Source organism: Callorhinus ursinus, unplaced genomic scaffold (assembly GCF_003265705.2).
Source record: "Callorhinus ursinus isolate GAN/ISIS: 27379988/994484 unplaced genomic scaffold, GSC_fseal_2.0 scaffold2, whole genome shotgun sequence".
NCBI lineage: Eukaryota > Metazoa > Chordata > Mammalia > Carnivora > Otariidae > Callorhinus > Callorhinus ursinus.
Window position 1 is genome coordinate 41,913,005 of NW_027397064.1, and position 22,171 is coordinate 41,935,175.

A 22,171-nucleotide genomic window follows, 5' to 3' on the forward strand; every position below is an offset into this window, starting at 1 on the left:
AGAAAAGGAAAAGCTATTGGTTTTTATGTTTTCAAAAGTAGTGGGTTTCTGAATGGAAATGAAAATGTTATTTTTTTAAATTTTTTTCTGTCATCCATTTGTGAACAATTTCTTATTAATAGTGACTATCAACAATTTGAAGAGCTCTTTATTGAAGAGCATTGATAAGAATTGCATGTAGCCACTTCAAGGATAACTCACACATAAAATGTCATGTTTAAGGAGGCAAACTCAAGTTTATCAAATTAAACATTTTATTTGGAAATTTCACACAAATTCAGTATCTAATATCTTCCCTTATACTTTATATTGTACTATTCATCATAATTATAATATAAATAAAATGTAATAGATGCTTTTACCAAGCCCCACGTAGAAGTCCTCAAATCTCCTCCAGTTTATCCCAATTTCTACATATGCCATGAACTAAAAGAAAGTTTAGGAAGCTTTGGTTTAGAGCAAGTTGCTTGACTGTGTTGATTATTTATCTGTTGTTTTTCAGCTTACCTAAACTTTGTAATCTGTTCTGTATTCCTAGGGGCCTGAAGTCTGCAAATTATGTTTCTCAGACTCCCTGCCAGTGGCCTCCTGTTGGCATCTGCCAATGGCAGGCATTGGGAAAGATCAGAGGAAGGGAGAAGTGTTGTACTTCTAAATTCAATAGCAACAGAGGGGGCAATGGCGCTGCAGGCTCCAGCTGCCCAGGCAGCAACAGAATCTCTTTACTGTTTATAGCCCTAGCCACGGAGGGAAATTTCTGACAATTCCAGACCCTGAAGTGACCACATCCATAGCTGCCCAGGGACAGGAACAGGCTCGTGGGTACAAGCTGAGAAGCATCGGGAGTTTTCCTAACTCTGCATATCTCCCCTTCTTCCTTTTGCTCTTTCAGCCCTTCCAACACTTTGTAAACAACTTCCTGTATTAAATCCCTCATGTTTGAAATACTGACCATGGTTTCTGTTTTCCTGACTGAATCCAGAATAGTAAATTGAGTTTTTGTGAGGAGGAATTACTTTTCTTTTCTCGAAGGCCCTAACAGCCTCTGGGAAAAGAGATGTGGAGGTTGAGTTTGGTCAGTCTAGGTCCATGAAGAGTATTTGAAGAGGTGTCACTCTAAGTTGTCTTCTCTTTCCTAAAGCATGGAGAGAGAGTGTTGAGGATGGACAGTGAATGAAGAAAGAAGCACAGTAACAACAAATGGCTTACAGTTTTACCGAGTTGACCTTAAAAGCCACTGGCAAATTCTGACTGGCTGGATGAGGACTCTGCTTCAAAATCTATCTTGGTGTCAGAAAAATATATTCCTGTATTGCTGATCTCTCTTAGTTGCCATCTCACCATTTAGTTACAATCTATACTTCTGTCTGGTGTTTCCTTACTTGGTATTATTAGCAACTTTGCATCCTATTAGAATATTGAATGTTGAACCATTTATCCAGGCAGCCTGAATTACAAATATCAAATATTACTATTCTCCTAGAATTAAGGAAAAACTTATAAATCTTGGCGTATCCCTTCTCTTGGTTCCCCAGCTACTGAATAAATGAGGTGCTTTTTTCATTCCTGATTTGATCTAAGATCAACAGAACAGAAGATCTTAAAATACACACTATAACTCCACTCCAGAGAGACATAAAAATCATTTCTTTTTTAGACTTTTTCTATATTAACTGACTAGTTGCATTCCAAGATATCTGTAGCTTTTCCAGAAACATCAACTATTGTATAAACTATTGTATGAGTTATATTTCACTCTTAAACTCCTCAAATACTTGCAGAAAAGGCAGATAGATCTCTATTAATTACCTGTACAACTTGATATACATTTGTTTTTGTGTACCCAAGCTTTACTGTGGAAGAACACGATGACCTAGTAGCCTCTAACTGCACCCTTGTGGTCTGCATCTACTTCATCATGCACTGAAGTGATTGTTAGAGAGTCTGACAGGCTTTTCTCCACTTCCTCTCTGCTTCTGCCTTCCCTGGAGCAATGTGAGAATGGAGTGGTGTACAAGGCACAGTCTAATGCCTGGGGAACCTGGGTAGATGGAGAATATACCAGCATAGCTGAGGAGAAGAAAGCAATTAATTATATTCCCTTTCTGCTTCATTTCTTTTCACTGAAATGAAATTTCCCCAGGGAAAGGTGCATTTGCTATAAACCCCAAACTGTCCATTCCTAGCTGGTGATTGGATCAGACTCAGAGCTAGAAAGTGAACTGCAGCCCATCTTTACCTCTGTTGTGTGGGGTGTGTGGGATGTGTGTGAAAGGGCAATTAATGATGCTCAGCTTGCCTTTTGGAGTCATTGTGGTATGTTTTAATGACTTTCAATGTAGCGGTTTCCAGTAAGCCTTGTTTGTAGAAGTAGAGAGTCCATTTTTAACTACAAAAGCCTCAGATGATGTCAATATTAATGCAATCACTTTGGAGTTATGCGGAGAAAGTGTTCTAGAATACCACCCCAAAGATTTATCGTACAACAGCAAGTTTCTGTCTTTTTGGGTTCTCTTCCCTTATTAATTCAAGTTCAAAGATATTTAATCCAAAGTTGTGTAAATGTTCTTTTGTAACATACTTGTTTTTTGAACTTCCCTCTGTGTCATATTCTCAAGTTTATGCTTGATGCTAATATGCATTTGACCACATTTTCCAAAAACTTACTATGGTTATTTTTATGCCACACACCCCCTTTACATATTTCTTGCACTTGCATTTTTTTTTCTGCTTGGATTGCTCAAAAGTCTGTTGTGACAGCAAAGTGAGCTGAGAGCTTCACATTTTTAAGGTCACTGCCGCAACTTAAAGTTGTACATTATCAAACTGGATCCGCCATTACTAAGAGAAAAACATTTTGCCTCAACCTGCCTGCAGCCCAACCCAGACTTTAAAAAGTCTTTCTTATCATACAGCATATCAGAGGTGTGGTTTGAACACACAACCACCCAACAACAAGAACAACACCAAAAGTCTTCAGGGACTATCTGAATAGCTGTCTTCCTTAATAAAAATAAGACTAAGATGCCCTTTGGATAATCTCTGGCTACAAAGGGCAGCTAAACCACCAGGACCTTCACTGCTGGTGAAGTTCATCTTTCCCTTGAGAAAGATAAACGTTTTGTACCCAAGCCACAGAGAAATTATATTTCCTAGCTTTTCTTATAACACAACTGGAAAAAAAAAAGTATTTTGATTCAAGGCAGAGATCACAAAGGGGAAACTAAGCACATAGTCCTGGTAGTGGGAAGCAGCGTTCTCCAAAAAAGAGTGCACACACCTCAATGTACAGGGAGTCACTGGGGCACGGCTTGGAAATATTAGAACTTTCTACACCTACTTTTCATCTCATCTTTTGAACATCACTATTTATGTCTGTTCCATGATGTATGGAAAATGTTGGTACAATATAACATATACACAAGTACATATGAAATTGAAGATATGTGTTCACATTTGTTTGGGGGTACATAAACCAGAACATTTGAAGACCACTGGCCCAGAGCATACAGTTTATAAATTATGAATGATTCTCTGTCTGCCATAAGGATTAGGAACTCTTACGCAATAATTTTCTCTTGCTCTTGTTTAGCCAAATCTATTGATTCAGCTCGAAGGAGAAAGGAGAGGAAGCCTTGTTATTATTTTCAGAGACTCGCATCCAAAGGGGTAGAGACACAGTAATCGATTTTTGCTGTCAAAGAGCTGAGGATGAGACTTGAATTTTGCCTTAAGGCAGATTGGCAAGGTTTTACGGAGGAAGCTTCTCAAAAGAAGTTTGGCATTTAAAATCTTGATAAGAGAAGATGGGTAAGGGACCTTTTGAGAGGGAATTAATAGCATAAACAAAGGAAAAAGGAGACAAAAATACAAAGATTGTTTAGTAAACAGTGAGAGGTTTAGCCCAATGACTGGGAAAGGATAAGACTGGCTCAGTGACTGAGGCCAGTTTCTCAAGGGCTTTAATGCCTTGCTAAGAAGTTTAACATTGTTCTCAATCAATGAGAAAAAACTGAAGTGATTTTGTTTTAGTTTGGCTTCAGTGGGGCGCCTGGTGGCTCAGTCAGTTGTGACGGACTCTCGACTCTCGGTTTCAGCTCAGGGTTCTGAGCTCAATTGAGCAGCATCCCACTGTGTTCAGCGGGGAGTCTGCTTGCCCCCCCCCCTGCCCATCCCCCTGCTCGTGCACATACACACACACTCTCTCTAAAATAAATAAATAAATAAATAAATCTTTTTAAAAAACGAAAAACAGGGGCTCCTGGATCGCTCAGTCAGTAAAGCATCTGCCTTCGGCTCAGGTCATGATCCTGTGGTCCTGGATCCTCCCTGCTCAGTGGGGAGTCTCCTTCTCCCTCTGCCCTCCCCAGCTCCTGCACTCTCTCTCTCAAATAAATAAATAAAATCTTAAAAGAAAAAAAAGTTAAAAACTCACTTAGTCCAAGATTTACATTAGAAAGATTAACTTCCGTATTAGTGTGATTGGGAAGAGAACAATTAGGGAACTGGTGTGATTATCTAGATGGAAAGTATCATGGCCTAAATTATGGCCGTGATGGCAGTGAAAATGTAGAGGATATATTTAGGAGATGCTGAAGATAGAGATATCTTTGGATAATAGAGATATATTTGGAAGGGCTATCAAGCAGTTGGATGGGAGAGTTTTGATTCTGAGATTATAAGATTAAAAGACTGGAAGAACAGTGGTACAATTAACTGAAATAGAGCTACAGGGAAAAATAGGTCTTGGGGAGCCATGAAGAAGTGGGTCGCTTAGGCCAAGTTTTCTGAGATAGTGAAGATTTGCATGCAGAAAGTTTTTTGAGGAGTTTGGTGATTCACTAGGAGGACTAACAGGACTTGGCACATAGCTGTACTCGCAGATATAAGTTATTACTGCAAAAGGATATAAAGAAAAGCCAGAAAGGGGGAAAAGGTGCATGGGATGAAGTCCTGAGGAAACCAAGCACAAGCATCGGCCTCTCTCCCCATGGAGTCACACAGAACTTGTGTGGCAGCACATGCGAAATGGTGTCCACTAGGGAAGCTCATTAGAGATTCAGTGCCCAGGTTTTTTACTGGACGCTGGTCACATAGGTGTCTTTGGTCTCACACATACCAAAATCCAGACTCCCAGAAGGAAAGGAGGTATTTAGCATACATCACGTGGTTTCTACAACAATTTAGGCACAGCAAGCTGCTCTTACCGGTTCTGGGAATGGCATAAACCCTACTGAGACCCAAGTTCCCAGGCCAGCCAAGGGCCAAAGTCATAAGCAGGTGTTTCGAGGGATAAGTCCCGGGCGGCTAAGTTAACTCTTCTCTGCATAGGCAGAACATGACCTGTACGGAAGGAGGGGAGCAGGGCTGGGCAGAGGGGAAAGTTGAACCATGAAGCGGTTGTGGTGAAGGCCTCAGTCAGTCCCACAGAGAGCTCTGCAATTGGCTGGTCCTTCAGAGATGTCCGAAATGGAGTCCAGGGGGCCAGACCTCCCTAGTCCCACATTGACTAGGCATTGTGAGCCCCTTTCAGCTGAGAGTATTTCCTAGGCAGGGAAGGAATTGAGCCCTCCGTAGGCAACCCCCAGAAAGAAAGCTGGTTCAAGGAGTGTTTTTCCTGTGGTTGGCACACCCCAGCATCTCAGAAGACATGATGAATGGAGTTGGTTGCATAAATGACACCATTGCTCCTTTGTTAATTTGATCCAACCACTTTGAAGATGCTGGGAATTCTAATAGCAGAAATTCAAGTTCAGAGTGTCTAAATACAAGCAATAAGGATGTACAGGTATGTGACAAGCTATAAGAGTATATAGGGCACATAGGACAGACTATTCCTAAAGCATCTTGGCACCTAAGGGCCCTCAGTACAGCCCGACTTTTCTCTTTGCACTAACATCTGCCCAAATACAATTACCAACACCACCAACTACTTAGAGGAATTCTTCATCGGAACGCTTTGCCCAGGACCCTGGAATCTGCTCCATGGTCAGACAGAGGGTAGCCTCCTAGCCCTTAATTGAGAAGGTGTCCAGTTTCCAAGTACTCACAATAATATTCAGACATCAGTTTGCCTGATATCTGGGTTTTCACATCTCTTTTACAAACATTAAGTCTTCTGATCTCATGTAAACTTCAGCAGGCAATGTGACAATTCTTATAATTGAGGAAATTGAGGCTTAGGGGTTACAGGATGAACCTAGAGTTCCACTGCCAGTAAGTAACAGATGCAGGCCCGAGATCTGATGAGTCTGATCTCTGGTGTTCTCTCCACTACCCCACACATGTCTCCTCTGCATCATAAAATCCCTCTCCTAGAAAACAGAACCAGAACCTGGATGTGCTGCAGGGAGACTGGAGATTTTTTTTTTTTTAATTAAAAAAATGAACCTTTAAAAGATAGAGTCTTCATTTTATTTGGGGCTGAAGCGCCAGAATCACTAGTGCGTAAGAGACCAACAGGCATGAACGTAATGAATAAGGAGGCTGTGGAGGTCTGCAAAGAGCAATTCCTGCTTTGGGAATTCAAATATTCTGCTGTATGAGAGAGATTCTGTTGGTTTTGGAAATACCGTGAATCATTTCCTGAAAGAGAAAAATAATGGAAGCTTTTCAATCCAAATTTCCAAGAAATGTTCTTTAAAGGAGAAAACACTTGGGAACACCAGGCCATGTGTAGAGGCCTTTGCTGTTTCCTGGACTTATACACTGGGTACCCACCGAGAAGCTCCTACATATGGACACGTGGTTAAAGAAGATTTGTTTCTCTCTCTTCTCACAAGTTACACTGGTCAGGGATGCATTACTTCGATGGTCAGTGAGAGTATCAGAGCCTGGAGACCCACTTCTCAGAATATTAGCAAGGGTCTTTTCACCAGGGAATTTTCAGTGAAGTCAGTACGTGTGCTGTCTGTCTCACCAATAACCCCACAAGAAACTCAAAAGTGCAAGATTCATGTTTGCATCTGTGAGATTTAAGTGGAGTAGAAGCTTGTCAGCATCAGTAAGGTCAGAATGCAGTCAGTGTTTCCATTCTAAACCTCCCATGCTCCCTCTCAGTCTTTAGCCCTTTGTAAGTCAACCATAAAAATTCACAAGTTGAAAGTTGAGGCCATTTTTTTTTTTAAGGTTGGGAATGGTTTTTCTCAAATGATAGAATTGAGATCAGTGTGATCTTTCACAGTGAGCAGCAGGGAAAGAGTGTGGCAGTGAGACTCACACACAATACACACACAATCCTGGCTCCAAGACTGAGATTGAGTAGGGATTATGTCCCAAAGGGACCATCTTTTTGAGTTGTACCCAGAAGATACAGAAAATTATGAGGATTCTGAGCCCAGAACAATCTTTTCCCCAGAAGCCTTGCAGCTATGAAGAAACAGGTAGCAGTCGACAAAATCAATCTTTAATTTAGTTGTCAAAGACGATCTCCCATTTCTGCTGCATTGCCTCTTCTGATGATCAAAATTAGTCTTCTCAGTTTGACTCAAATGATGTGTTTGTGTTTCTATGCTGTCTTCTTATTGGGGAGAAGTGAAAAGTCAAGCTTTAATAATCATAGTTGGCAGTGAACCCATTTAATCCAGCTTCTTAGACATGGTTGGGATCTGTGTTGCTTTTCTGAACAGAAGAATAGCAGGGTGCGATAGGGGTTCATGTGACAAGAAATCATGAACTCTGCAAGGTCAATTGTTCAGAGGTAAAAACATGCTAAAGTGCTCGGAGGTGCTCTGTTTGTGTAGCTGTGTTCAGATGTGACTTTTTATACTGATAGTTATCACCTGTGCCTCACACACCAGGAAGGTGTCTAAGAAGAGGATGTATGGGACTGGAGGAAGCTCCTCAAGATTTCTACAAACACCAAAGTTGCCTTTAGTGGCTAAGACTTTCGCAGCCCTCTAGCTAAACTATGTGTTCTATCCTTAAACCTATGTTGACAATTTGATAGTAAGGCATTTTACAAACTCATTCATTTCAAGAAAATCCAGGTAATTAATAGAATTATTGATTCCTAATGTTATAAGGAATCCCCCTAGCTGCAAAATGTTGGGATATTCTTCAAACTCCAATGGCCTTTACCACCTGTTTATTTCAGACAACCCTGCCACGGTGACCCCATGCATCTTCTCATCATCTGAAAGTGCTCCACCTCAAAAATCTTAGATTCCAAAATCTACTCTTGAAAAGCAACCTCCAAACATATCTGCTGCCCCCATAGCTGCTTTTTTTTACCCCCCATCTGGCTCACGGCCTTCCGGGATATCTGCCGCCTCACTGACACTACCCACCTTGCTTTGCATTTCTTGCTGACATGCTTGGAATGCCCCCACCCCTGTCCCCTCAAAGTTATGTTGGGTCTTGACTTGTCCATACTGTTATTCAGTTACTCAACCAATATTTATTGAACTAGCCTTGTGTGAGAATCATTTCACTTGGCTCCTCTGTCTGGAATGTCAGCTTCCTCTCACCCACCCACATGGTGCTCCCTCCCTCTTCTAACTCCTACACATCATTTAAGACGCAGTCTTGGAGACACATCCTCTAAGAAGCCACTCCTGACCATCCCCTCCATTCCCTCTTCTCCTTGCCCCATAACAATTTGTGCATAACTGCATCAATGAATCAGTCTGTCATTGTTTCAGCCTCCCTCACTAGATGGTGTACTCTAGCATACTAACCTTTGGAGCGAGTGCAAGGTAATGTTGGTTAGAGCTCAACAACCTGTTGTCACACCCTATCTCTACTGCTCATTAGCTGTTACGATCTTAAACAACTTATGTAACCTTTAAGCTTCAGTTTCCTCAGTTTCCACAGTTACTACTAGAGACTGTGGGTAAGCTTAGCACATTGCTTGATATACGGTAAATGCAAAATAAATACATGTTGAATAAATAAATGTCACAGGAACACCCTCAGAGGATTCTCTAAAAGGAAGATATTTATCTTTCAAACATTTGTAGTAGCAAGGAGCTCATTCCATTGTTGGATAACTCCAATTATAGTGTAACTCAAATGATATGGTTTAACTCACACTAGTTTCGTTGGCATAAATTAGTCCCCCACCCTCAGTGTCTCCTGCTGTGCTTAAGAATCTTGAGAATCTCTCCCAGTCCCCTGTCATGTGTATCAGCAACCCATCTTCCTCAAGTACCCCTATTTTGGCCACTACCTCCGACGTAATTGGCTGCTGTGTGATGGTTACTTTTGGGGCAAAGCTCTTGGCAGCTAGTGCCCAAGGCTCCCACCACCACTGTGGCCTCAGGGCAGGAGTCACAATCCTTGTCTGTGCTGCTTTGCCCCAAATGTGTTTGAGGACCTTTTCCCTTCATTCTCCTCAGGACATCGAAAGCCAAAACATGCAAAAAGTTGATCAAATCTTAATGAAAGTCAGGGACAATGAATGGGAAAGGGAAAACAGAGAATGAGTCAATTCTCCATCCCCTCCAAGAGGAAGCGTGTCATTCCTAGCAGCCCACGTGCCCGGGGAGCTCCCCAGGGCCTCAGAAGGTGCCCTTCCTGGGAGATCCAGGCAGTCGGGCTCCAGGTCCCAAAGTTCTGATTTCCTGCCCCACCACTGACCTCTGCTGAGGACCACTGGCAGGCGAGCAGTTCCAGTCCCTTCAGGGGAAACCCACCCGCATCATCACACAGTGACTCATCATCAGGGCATTTCCCCAAAGCTCTATCATTTAGTCTTGCCTCTTGCCACTTTGTTGTTAATGAAAATATTAGCTACTGCATCTGGTTTATCAAACAATCCTAGTTCATAGGAAGGTGAAATATGAAATGATTTTGTTTTTCTACAATCACTGCCTTCAACTCTGTACTGTTCACAATCTCCCTGTTGTGTCCCCTGACAATATTTCTGGCAGACCTCTAGAGTTCTCCTCACTTTCAGGGATAAAAAGCCCAATCCAGTTCAGTCCAATTTAAAGCTTCAATCTTGCTTTGATACAATGACCACATTCCCTCTCCCAGTTCTGGCCAGCTCCCCTACCCCTGGGCCACCCCCCTCTGCGGCCCACACTCCTCCTCTCTGTGTGGAGACAGGAAAGAGGGACAGGAGGGACAGACAAGTGTTTCTCACCTGCCTGGGGTGTTGAAGGCCTCTCTGGAAGTGCCGGCTATTGGCTCCCTCTCTGTGGCAGACATCCAAATCTGGTTCCCTCATTGGTGCTTATGTGAATTTTCCAAAGGCCCAATAGGAGGGCTCCCGCTTCACCCATTTCTACCATCTACCCCTATTCTTGGTGATTCACCCCACTGTTTCTTGTGGCCAGGGTCGACTTTCCTGGCAGCCACCTCTCTTGGTTGGGATGTTATTGAGACAACCTCCACCTGGCTGCCTTCCACGGCATCCCTTTGATCCAGGGTAAAACCACATATCCATTACCAAATGCTAAATGTTGGTCATGGAAGACTCTGCACTCTACCCTTCTCTCTGCGCTGCCTCTCCTTCCAATTCTCTTTTCCATTTACCAAATTGCACAGAGCTGGACAAGCCCATCTATGGTACGAGTAGACCCTCAATTGGTAAGTGAGGAGAGAGCAGGAAAAACATCTGAAACATGTTACCTGCTCAAAGCTAGATATTATATTTGGGTCTTTATATATATATGATCACATGTGAGCCAATTATTATTGCCTATATTTCATTGGTGAGGAAATAGTAACTCAAGAGAGCTTAAGTACATTTCTCAGGATTACACAGCTAATAGTGGTAGATCCAGGACTTAGACTCAGTGCATCAGATTAAAGCCCTTTTACCTTTATACAATGTCCCTCATATAGAAAGTTCTTGTGGTTGAACTGAATTCTGCATCCTTGGAACTTTAAACCCCTCAATCCTAATTCTGCTTTTAGAGCCACACTAAGGAAGTCTAACCCTCTCTTTATGCCAAGAGTTTCAGATTTTGCTTACTCTAGAATTTGGCACATGGCTGGCTTTATCAGAAGATCAGGCAGTTATGACTTTTCATTTAAACATTTAAAGACAGTTATGGTCCCTGTTGCTTCTTTCCTCCAAGCTAAGTGTCTCCATCTCCTTCACCTGATTTTCTCATCAGATCTCATCCAGACCCTGAGTAGTATTTTACAAACATTTTTAAAGACTGGGAGAACTTTTGGCTTCCTTGTTGTTTCTCCATGTTTCTCTTTGGCTTTTTCCTATCCTACTTCCAGATCCTACTTTCTGCTCACCTTCCCCTTTCAGTTCCAGACTTGGTAGAGAAGGTACTGAATGAAGTCCTCCCTTTAGGCCTCAAAACTTCCAGATATAGCTCAAGATGGAGTTCAGTGAGCTACTAGTTGGTAGTAAGGATGGAGGCCTTCTCAAATTCTTTCACCATGATCCATTCTTGATCCTTCTCTTCCACAATGGGCTTTCGGATCCTTCTCATTAATTGGGAATACCAGTATACTCCTTCTTCCTTTAAGCCAGTGGCCCACAATATTCTAGGAAGCTTTTAAGCTAAAATACCTGGGCTCACCCCCTTTACTTATCTTCTCTAAGGCAGATCACAGGCAGAGGTATAATTGTAAAACTCCCTAGGTAAATCTGAGATGCAGTCAGCATTGAGAACTACTGCTTTAGGTGAAGTTCAACTTCTCAGCCTCATCCCACCCCCAGCTGTGTGGCATTAATGGTGGGTATCTAGTCTGCAAACTTGTTTGCTCTTACAAATCACCAGAGTGGGCCTCAGGCATTTCCTGTTTCAGCCCCCTCTTGAACTGCCCCCTAATTTCCAATTGGACAGAGAGTCTAGTTCTTTATATTTATAGGGCATCAATGGTTGGCTTACTCTGAATCCATGGAATAATCAAGTATTTCCTGACTCAGGTCACCAGCTTTGGTTCCTCTCTCAGATTCTCTTTGGCAATCCTTTCGGGCAACTTTCCCTCTCTGCCTCAGCCTCTCTGGAAGGATCTCCCTGAATGTCCTCATTAGTAGTAAAACTAACATGCCTAAAATCCCAGAAGGCCAAATTACATTATGCACACCTACATCCTTCCTTCCCACAGTCCTTCTGGACAGTACTAATCAATCAGGCTGCAGATTCCTCTCAGCCAAGGCATGGCCTCTGCATTCTCTTCAATGCAGTGCTCAGGTGGCCATCACTAACTAATTAGAACTGGCGTTGAAAATGGAACCTTTCAGCCTTAAACACACAGTTTAAAATGGCTGAAGAAATATCCAGCAAGGGAAGATGAGGGGCATCATCTTTATTAGCTCAGATCCTATTGTTATACAATAGGATTGTATAAGAGGTCCTTCAAAACAGAGAGATAACATGCCCCATGATAGCTCAAGTTCAGATGTGATGTAACTCGGGACAGTTTCCCATCACCCAGGTTGTTCACTCCCCTCACAATAACACTGGCCCCATTTTCCTTGGTTGAACCTTTTGGACTCTGCTTACAGCACAATCATGGGCCTTTACTCTATGTTAAACTATAATTTTGTTGTTATTTTGGGCAGAATATCCGTGTCCTCCCACAATTCATATGTCGAAGCCCTACCTCCCAAGTGACAATATTTGGAGATGAGGCCTTTAAAAGGTAATTAGGTTTAGATGAGGTCATGAAGGTAGGGCCACATGATGAGATTAGTGCCCTTTATAGGAAGAGGAAGACCGAGAGCTCTCTCCTTGTGCATGCATCAAGGATAAGCCATACAAGCACACAGTGAGAGGTCATAGTCTGCAACCCGGAAAGCAGGTCCTCACTGGACACAGAATTATCTGCCAACACCTTGATCTTAGACTTCCCATCTCCAGAACTCTGAGAGATAAATGTCTACTGTTTAAGCCATTCAGTCTATGGTATTATGTAGCTGCCTGAGCTTATAACTAAGATATTTATACCCACTTACATATTGGGGGTGGGATGAGGCCTTCAGAAAAAATTAGAATTTAACATATTAAGGGCTGAAGGAAGCTTTTATCCATTCTTTTTGTTCTTTTTCTTTCTGCCCATTCTTTCTAGTCTTATTTGCGTTAACCAAAGAGTCAAGATTAAATTACCAGTTCTTACATATTAAGGTTAACAGGTGAAAAGGGGACAGTCTGAATTCATAATATATTAAAAATATGCATAAGAAAAAAACTATGAAATGTACAAATCACAACAGCATGCAAGCATTTGCCTTTTTAGTCTAACAGAGTTAGAATTGATTTCTTTCATCTCTAACTTCTATATTTTTAAAATGTAATGTGAGTATATTATTTTATAATAAAAATGATTCGTGTTTTGAAATGTCAGAAGATTAAATTAATAAAATTAGTGTTATCTTTCAAAAGAAGACAGATTAAATTTCTTTTTTTGTAGATGTTCTATTTTTGTAGGGTTTTATAAAAGATACTCCCCAGGTGATATTGAGACAACAGGAATATTGAGTTTCAATTTCTAAGAAATGATTAGGTTAGTTTACCAGGGTTTCATTACGAGGATCCCGAAGACTGCTGAAGAGCTTAAAAAATAAGTAAATAAAAAGATTTTCTCTTAAAATGAGTATAAAAGTTGAAGAAACAACTATTTCTCCCATAATTTTTTTCCTGACTTTGCAGTAGATCAGACCCTGTTTAAATCCTTACTTGGTTGGTACCTGCTGTGTTTTAGCAGGTTACACCCACTGTGGACTTCCCTGTCTTCATCTCTACAGTAAACTCATCTTGCAAGCCTGTTGCACTCATTGAAAAGAAATATATAAAAAGCACAAACTGCCTCACAGAAAAAAATGCCTGAATATAGTTCATTACAGTTGAAATTCTGAGATCAAAATCTAATGTTCCTTTAATTTTCTAGCACAGTTTACTGATCTAAATCCCTTTTAGTATGTACCATGCAGAGTTGTACACTGTGCTGCCTCATCAAATATTTAAGCCATCAGAATTTTAGTGACATATTTCTCAAAGGAACATACAATAATTTGCATTGCAAAAACACATCATTAAAAGAAATGGCATTTAAAAAAATGAAAAGAAAAGAAAGAAATGGCATTTACTCATGAAGTTGGCTAATGTATTTTTTCTGAGAATTCTAACTTCAGTATGATTAAATCTTCAGTGTAGTAAAGATTGGCTTCTCCATAGCACCAGATAAAGCAAGCAAGGAGTCTCTTCCCCCATCCTGACTCCACCTCTGAAATGCTATGCGGGATCTTCCTGGCCCAAATCTTGCCCAGTATTGGCAGTACTTGCCCACCTTCTCTGTGGCCTCAGCACTTCCTTTACTCATGATTTCTCATATTTCACACCTGAGAGGATAGTTGGAACGAGATTATAGATTCTGACTTTGTTTTCATCTCTAAGACTTGATAGATCTAAAAACATAATTTAAAAGAATTAACCTTTTTTTTTTTTTGAGGAAAGCGTGGCTAATTGAATAGCTGGAGAAATGAGCAGGTCTTATCTACACTGGATTGTAAAGTCCTTGAGGATGTGTCTTTCCAGATATACTTCTTGCCATTTTCTATATTTTCGAAATGAATTATATTAAATTTAAAGCAAAGAAATGTAAATGAAATATCTATTCTGCCATACATAGTGCTTAAATTGTACTCCTATGGAAAGCTCACATTATCAAAAAAATTTGTTATAAACATAACTATTTGCATGGAAGAAGGGTTAAGATCTAGAGTTTCTTATACACAATTATTATCACTTTCATTGTTATTACAAACAAAACATAGAATTAGTATGAGATAACAAAAGAAAGCAGAGTTAAATGAGCAGCCAGCCACACAAAGCAGCAATGTATTCCTAGCCTGTGTGAGCCATAGCATTTTCATTTTTCTTATTTTGGTGCTAGTTCTTGATTATAATTGTAGGAAATTTGTGTTATGCAAAACATGTTCTTTAATTAGTCAATTGTCTTACAAGCAGTTCATGTTAAGAAAACTTGCTCTGAGGAAATAGTATCTCTACTTAATACCCAGGAATGGAAGTGTGGTCCACCTCATTCCAGATCTTTTAAAGGGACCCAGCCCATCTACCCCAACCCCTTTAGAATTCCTGATTTTGAATCTTTGTCCTATTTTGGTTCCATATCTTGGTTCTTGGTCTCCCCACAGACCTCCAGACTAGTATCCTGATTTCAGATTTAGTATCTCAGAAGCCTCTTCAGGACAGAGTTCTCAACCAAGCCAATCAGGGGTAAGAAGAGATCCTCGGTCCCTGAGCATTGGCACAGCATGTGACATCTGCTGACCTCTGCCCAGTTCTCACCTCTTCAGAGAGGAATACTGTATAGGTGTGACCAGTAAGTAAGAAACACCCGTTAGCACTCTCAATTCTTTTTCAGCCTCATCTGTGGATGCTCACTGATATGGCTGATCAGAGCAAGACAGATTCTTATGCCTTTGGGAGGTTTGATCCAATCTAGTTTGGAAGAAAAGACTAGGATTTCTTCCCATCTGGAGATTCCATAGCCTATTCTTATCAGTGCTTGCAACTATAGAACAAAGTTATTTTGAGCAAGGATTTGTAGTTTACAGCCCGATTCTTTCAGTGTGAATAAGCAGTGCTATTTATAGTTATCTCATTTTATTGCTTTAATTTATGTATCTGCAAGACTCTGTTCTAATTGTGGGTGATTATCAGGAGGGAAAATGTGCTCTCATGCACTTCAGGGGATTTGTTTGTGAGCCTCTGGTTTTAAATAGCCCATTTATTCCCCAGTGTATAGAAAATCAATTTTATGGATCTTCAAACATACATAATAACCATCGTGAATAATAGTAAATATTAAAGTGATATTAGCACATTACTTGCTTTAATGGTTTTTCTTTTCTAACTATAAAGTTACCTATGTTTCTGCTATGTACTTTCAAGGGTATTTCTAGTGTAATACAATACAAAGAGAGACTTTGACCCTCTCTGTGTAATACTAGGAGAATTCAAAATTAGTTAATAGCACCGATGGGGAGATACAAGGCCTCAAGCAACAGAGAAGATCCTCTAAGGCATAGAAATGACAGGACTGGATTTCTGCTAGCTATAGATGACCTTAAGGAAGCATGATATGTCCAAGCAGAGCTCACCAGCCCTAACAAGTATTTGATATGTGTCTTTCCAGTCCAGCCTTCTCAATAACATAGAGTTACATTTCTCAACCAAAAATTAGATGAGTTTTTTTTTTAAGATTTTATTTATTTATTTGACAGAGAGACACAGCGAGAGAGGGAACACAAGCAGGGGGAGTGGGAGAGGGAGAAGCAGGCTTCCCGCGGAGCAGGGAGCCTGATGCGGGGCTCGATACCAGGACCCTGGGACCATGACCTGAGCCGAAGGCAGATGCTTAACGACTGAGCCACCCAGGCGCCCCAGATGAGAAGATTCTTTTTCTCAAAACTGGAAATGCATTTTTGTTGCTTTACCTATACTGTTCCCCCCAACAGTATTATCATATTCTCTAATACTCTAGGCCTTTGTATGTTATTTCATCTGACCTTAATGCCATTGTTCACCTATCAAAACCCTACTCATATTGAAGGATATTAAATGATACCACTTCCAAAAGATCTTTTCTGATCAAAATCAACCCTCCCCAGTTAAAATCAACTCCCCTCCATCCTCATTTGCAACTTATTAGTTATTTCATTTTTTTATATCATGACTAGTTGCTATATCAACTTGTTCATTTCTACACTCCTAGAATTCAGATTGTCTCATTTATCTATGCATATCCCACAAAATCCCTATGTATCTCCTCACATAAGTTATAAAGGAGAAGTTATATAATTGCTATATGAGCACAATAGAGATGGGATGAACTAGAATATCCCCCTCATTGTCACAGTCCTATCAATGGGAAACTTGGAATCCAAAGAATCTGAGCAAAGCCTGAGCCATCTTCTTGGACAGCTGGTGTGGTGACTCAAATCTTCAAGTTGCGCCCAGTAAAGAAACAAGTGTTTCTTGTCCTCAAAAACAGTGGGTTCCATTTTTCTGAAAAGAGTAAGAAAAAAGACATGCTAATAGGAGAAATAGCCTTTCTTCGATGTGAGTTTAGATTGCGTTGTCTTGCACAAAAAGTAATGCTTACATTGGTGAGGTTCGATTACTTCTAGGTTACCAGCAAGGGAAACCGATTGCAGTTCTCATGGTGGGGAGATGAAACTGGGATTAGAACATCCAATTTCACCCTCATTCAGGGGCCTAGAGTCTGTCCCTCCCCTCCAGAGCTGACTGAACCAGCATCAGTGCCCCGAAGAGCACCTTGTCAAAGCCTCTTCCTCCTATGGAAGAGATTTCCCCAGAGAGAGGATGAGCCCCTTAATGAGGAGTAGGGGAAGATGGAGGTGGGGAAAGGACAGGAGGATGTATCTACAGAAGACATCTTTCCTTTAAAGCCCAAGTTGGGAAGGGAATACCTTCAATAGAAACACAACCAGGGTCTCTCTCACACTGCCCTGCTATCCTGGGATTTGACACTTCCATGGAGAAAAACAATAACAACAAACCATTTCATGGAGGCTCTATTTATTTCATCAAATAGGGAATGGCAAGCCAAGGGATCAGACAGAGGCAGAGCTGGAGGGTACTCTGCCCTCAAGGGGATTACTAGAACTGGTCATACCTGGTTAACAGCAATAATGAGGAGACCTACTGTCTACAGAAACAAAGAACCTGATGAGGCGTAGAGATGGTCACACTGGATTCCCAGACTGTATCCATATGTTAGTAGAAAACATCCTAAAAATCAGATAGGAGGGGACAGCAACTCTTTCTGCCCACGGGTCCTGTCCCCGTGCTTAATAAAATCACCTTTTTGCACCAAAGATGTCTCAAGAATTCTTTCTTGGCCGTCGGCTTCCAACCCTAACATCTTTCCTACATCATTAAAGGGCTGTTAATAATCCTACATATTTGTCTGACCTTTCTTCAAGAGAGCTTTAAACTTTTCTACACTTGTCAGTTCCTTGTCCTTACAGCCCTCACCTGAGAGGTGTATAGAGCTAAATCCACCAGTCAAAATCTCTTTCTTTTCCTTTGAGGAACAAAAAAAGGAATTTCTTTTTTTTTAATTAAAATTTTTGAAATTTAAATGCAATTAATTAGCATATAATGTATTATCAGGTTCAGAGGTAGAGGTCAGTGATTAATCAGTTGCATGTAATACCCCGTGCTCCTTACATCACGTGCCCTCCTTAATGTCCTTCATTCAGTTACCCCATCCCCCCACCCTTCTCCCCTCCAGCAGCCTTCAGTTTGTTTTCTGTGCTTAAGAGTCTCTGGTTTGTCTCCCGCTCTGATTTTGTCTTGTTTTATTTTTTTCTCTCTTCTCCAATGATCCTCCGTTTTGTTTCTTAAATTCCACATATCAGCGAGATCATATGATAATTATCTTCTCTGATTGGCTTATTTTGCTTAGTATAACACCCTCTATTTCCATCCTCATCGTTGCAAATGGCAAGATTTCATTTTTTGATGGCTGAGTAGTATTCCTCTATGTATATATACCACATCCTCTTTATCCATTCATGTTGATGGACATCTGGGCTTTTTCCATAGTTTGGCTATTGTGGACATTACTGCTATAAACATTGGGGTGCAGGTGCCCCTTCAGATCACTACATTTGTATCTTTGGGGTAAATACCCAGTAGTGCAATTACTGGGTCGTAGAATAGCTCTATTTTCAACTTTTTGAGAAACCTCCATGATGTTTTCCAGAGTGACTGCACCAGCTTGCATTCCCACCAACAGTGTAAGAGACTTCCCCTTTCTCTGCATCCTCGCCAACATCTGTCATTTCCTGACTTGTTAATTTTAGCCATTCTGACTGATGCGAGGTGGTATCTCATTGTGATGAGTGATGTTGAGCATTTTTTCATATGTCTGTTGGCCATTTGGATGTCTTCTTTGGAGAAATGTCTGTTCATATCTTCTGTCCATTTCTTGATTGGATTATTTGTTCTTTGGGTATTGAGTTTGATAAGTTCTTTATAGATTTTTGGATACTAGCTCTTTATCTGATATGTCATTCGCAAATATCTGCTCCCATTCTGTCTGTTGTCTTTTGGTTTTGTTGACTATTTCCTCCTAAAACAGGAATTTCTAGAAAGAGTGACACCCTGGACATTATCTCATGTGAGGGCTGTCCTCCCACCCTCTTTTGATCACTTACACACCTGTCCAGGAACCCAGTGCTGAGCATAAAAAGAGATTGCAGGTGAAGAAGCAGGGCTCCTGCTACTCAAATAGGACTGTGGGACTGAGTGCTGGATTATGGGGTTCAGATCCAAAGTGTTCTAGGAAAGATGGCAGAGTTGAGAGAGCTGGGATCTCAGGGAATGCCTGGCACATAAATAAATACTTGCTGAATGGATGAGTGAGCAAATAAATAAAGGATGGAGGTTTTAAGGGATTTGGAACAATAATGACTTATGTTCACAGCTGTGTGGGATTTACCAGTTTATTAAGGTCTTACTTATTGTTATCTCATTTGAGTCCTATAACAGCCCTGTAAGAAAAGCAGGGCAGAAATTGTCCTTTCCATTTTCCAGATGATGAGATTGAGTCCCAGAGGGATGATGTAACTTTTATTAATCCAGCACACATTTACTGAGTGCTGATTATGTACTAGGACTTGCGCTAGAGGCTAGAGATGCAGAAATGAAGTACAGTAGGTCCAAGATGCTTGGTCTGAAGGAGGAGCTGGAATAGTAAACAGTTGTGAAATGATACCAGTGTTAGTGTGTTAGCTGTTAGTGTGCTCTGGGGGCATAGAGGCAGGAGTGCATGTATACCTCTGCCATGCACAGGGAAGGTGAGGCTTCATTTGGATCTATAAGGATGAAGAGGAGTTTATTAGAAGAGTGTTGTGAACGGAAAGAATACATGTCTAAAGGGACAAAGCAAGAAATAACATGGCATATTTAAAGTGTAATTTGGTATAAAAGTGGCGCAGGTTGGTAGGGAGAAGGCTAAGGGGAGGATAAAGTTTTGAGAGTTTATTCTTTGGTTAGTTGGTTCTTTGTCAAGTTAAACAGTTTGGGCTTGATCTTTAGAGACATGGGGAGCCATGAACATTTTTGAAACAGGAATGATAGCCCTGTGCTGAGCCTTTCCTGGAATATTCGTGTGTTTACTGTTTTGGCTTTTTCTTTTCAAAACTCAGCTCAGGAGCTGCCTCCTATGGTAGACTCTCTTGACGATCATGCCTTCAAATTGGGTTAGATATCAGATGTTTCTTGTGGGCTTCCTGGGCCAAGGCTTCCCTCCGTCTTATAACTTGTCTACTGACTTGTTACCCCATGTTTACATGCTTTTTCACTCTAATCTGTGGCCACTCAGAGTTCATACACCATTTCTGATTCATATTTGTAGTCCCTATACCCAGCACAGGGCTTGACCCAGAGCAACGTGCTAAGTATTTGCAGAAGGAATGAATGGGAGGAACCAGGTTCCACCCCAATCCTGAGACAACATTTGGAGCAGATGGCTTCAGTGACTGATAGTAAAGCTGGAGTCAAAATGCTTCCGACCAGAATTTTGACTGCATGTTCAAACTGCTCATCATCAGCAACAGCAGCATTGGCAAAACTTCCTTCCTCTTCCACTATGCTGATGACACCTTTATCCCAGCCTTCGTCAGCACTGTGAACATTGACTTCAAGGTGAAGACAGTCTACAGCCATGAAAAATGAGTGAAGCCGCAGATCTGGGACACAGCTGGACAAGAGTGGTACCGGACCATCACCACAGCCTATTACCGTGGGGCCTTCATTCTGATGTATGACATTACCAATGAGGATTCCTTCAATGCTGTCCAAGATTGGGCTACTCAGATCAAGACCTACTCCTGGGACAATGCACAGGTTATCCTGGTTGGGCACAAGTGAGACATGGAGGAAGAGAGGGTTGTTCCCACCGAGAAGGGCCTGCTCCTTGCAGAGCAGCTTGGGTTTGACTTCTTTAAAGCCAGCGCCAAGGAGAACATCAGTGTGAGGCAGGCCTTCGAGTGGCTGTAGATGCCATTAGTGACAAGATGTCTGATTCGCTGGACACGGACCCCTCCACGTTTGGCACCTCCAAGAACACCCGTCTCTCGGACACCCCACCGCTGCTGCAGTGGAATTGCTCGTGTTAGATTCTGCATCTCTACTAAGTTATCCCTGATTACCTGCCACAACTGGAGGATCAGCCTGTGCCTGGGATTGCATGCAAGAGACAGGCCCATGAGATACGAATACTGTTAAGTGATGTTTTTGAAGGCCTTCTTCCCTTATATGAAGTAGGCAAAACTCAAATTTATTCATTCATATTTACTCATTCACTAAATGTCTAGTATGTGTCAGGAAAAAAAAAGATAGGAGGGACCTCATCATTCTCTGGTGATGAATAATAGGGATTCTGATATGAAATTTCCCTTTGGACTTTCATAGCTGGAGGCTCAGAGTAGATGAGTAGAGATTTAGGGTACCATAAGTGGAATCTTTGCTGAAATAAATCATTTACATAGGGAAAGAAGGCAAAAAATATACTCATATATCTTCTCACTATATAGGGAAGATAATATAAGCATAACCTAACAAAGAGATCACAAATTCAAGCCAATATTCTTTAAATATTGTTCCACGTGTGTTTAATAGGGTTGGGGATAAACTGATATTTTATTCACAAAAGCTGTATACTTCCTTATGTTCAAAAGAATTTATTACATAACCTGAATGTAGCACATTATTACTTTTCAGTTTTTCCATCACTGCTGTCACTAATATCAATCTAACTTTATTTTGCTGAACCCATTGGAATTTGCTTCATTTGGAAAAGAACACTGTTCCAGTTTCAATTAGCTCTCGGTTATAGAATCTTAAAGTAATTATCTGACCCAGCAGACAGTCAAAACTGTTCTATTCAATTTTTTCAAATCACAATCAGAAAATGAAATGTATTCTGTGCAAGAAACTTAAAGAAACAAGAGAAAGACACCTTCTTCAGGGATATAGTCCTATAGCCCAAAGTCAAGACTAAAATAATTTGGCCAAAAGATCCAACTTATCTGTACTATAGTTCTCTCTCTGTCCCTCTGTCTTTCTCTTCTTCCGGTTTTATTTTGCGGTTTTTTGAAGTAGGAAACTTCCTATTAAGTGCTCAAAATGTAGGTAATCAAACAAATCACTTGTTTCCAGTAGACAGCATCATGCCTTGCCATATTTGGTGTCATAAT

At 41.0% G+C, this 22,171-nt stretch overlaps 1 protein-coding gene and 1 pseudogene across 3 annotated transcripts in view; both read left to right on the top strand.

Annotated features, from left to right (window-relative positions):
- Window positions 1-15,765, top strand: part of STAT1 (signal transducer and activator of transcription 1) — a 295,742-nt gene extending 279,977 nt beyond the window's left edge. For all 3 annotated transcript variants that reach the window (XR_012374852.1, XR_012374854.1, XR_012374856.1), the window contains one exon: window positions 15,071-15,765. The gene's annotated coding sequence lies outside the window, so the exon portion shown is untranslated. The remainder of the gene's footprint in view (window positions 1-15,070) is intronic.
- A 4,595-nt stretch (window positions 15,766-20,360) lies between these two features.
- LOC112806224 (ras-related protein Rab-3B pseudogene) lies at window positions 20,361-21,091 on the top strand (annotated as a pseudogene).
- Window positions 21,092-22,171: the final 1,080 nt, after the last annotated feature.